The following is a 1,188-nucleotide window of genomic DNA, read 5'->3' as shown; positions in this document are numbered from 1 at the left end:
TATATATAACTGGTTACATCCCTGTATTCATAGAAGGCTTATAACTTCATATTAAAGAATAGAAATAAAAAAAATACAAAATATATAATAATGTAAAAGTGATAAACAGGCAAAAAAAAAAAAAAAATTAAGAAAATTTGAAAGTAATAAATAGAAATGAATGCGAAAAACTATTATTATGATAATTATCAATTGTTTTACTAACCCTTTCCTTCATGGCGGGAGCAACAACAGAAGAAAAGAAAAAAGTAATTTGTGAAATAGGACTTGCTTTTTAAAATGTTTTACGATGACAATTGTATGCATGAACATACATGACTGAGTGCATGTGAGTGTGTGTATATGTATGCTTGTGTATATCTGTAACTGTGTGTGTATGTATATATGTATGTATATATGTATGCATATATTTAAGCATGTGGTGAGTTAAGTTCAATTTACTCTGATTTGCCTACAACAGTAAATAAATTTACAAAATGACTGAATAATTTTTTGCTTTATACTCAGAAAAGTCGAATGCCAAATGTACCATGGAGTCAAATGACTTTACTTGTACATGCTGTAAAGAAAGATCAGTTGGCTAGCTAAAGCTTTGAAGTGAAAACCAATCATAGTTTATTAAGGAATTTTTTCTATTTATTTTAAGTTCAGAAAACTGGAAAAGTTTATTTGATGTAATGAGCAAAAGGAAATATGCATATGTTTGGTGTATCTTACCTATTTATCTTCTTATTTCTTTGTTACCCACAGGGGGCTAAACATAGAGGAAACAAACAAGGACAGACAAGGGGTTTAAGTCAATTACATTGATCCCCTGTGCATAACTGGTACTTAATTTATCAACCCTGAAAGGATGAAAGGCAAAGTTGACCTCGGCGGAATTTGAACTCAGAACATAACGGCAGACGAAATACCGCTAAGCATTTCGCCTGGCATGCTAACGTTTCTGCCAGCTCGACCCCTTCTTATTTATCTTCTTGTCCTCGTTCTCCATTAGAATACTTTAACCTGTCACCTTAATCCTGTCTATTTTTGTGGTTCTTTCTGCAATTCATCTAATTTCATGTCCAGACTTTTGAACCTGTCCACTATCAGTTCATGTCTGATTTCCCACTCCCAAAACTCCCCATGCTCAATGCTTTAAGCTGAAATTTAGCCTTAATTTCTTCATTCTCTGTTGAAAGAAGC

The sequence above is a fragment of the Octopus bimaculoides genome, chromosome 18 (genome assembly GCF_001194135.2).
Source record: "Octopus bimaculoides isolate UCB-OBI-ISO-001 chromosome 18, ASM119413v2, whole genome shotgun sequence".
Taxonomy (NCBI): Eukaryota; Metazoa; Mollusca; class Cephalopoda; order Octopoda; family Octopodidae; genus Octopus; species Octopus bimaculoides.
Note: the sequence above shows the minus strand (reverse complement) of the source record.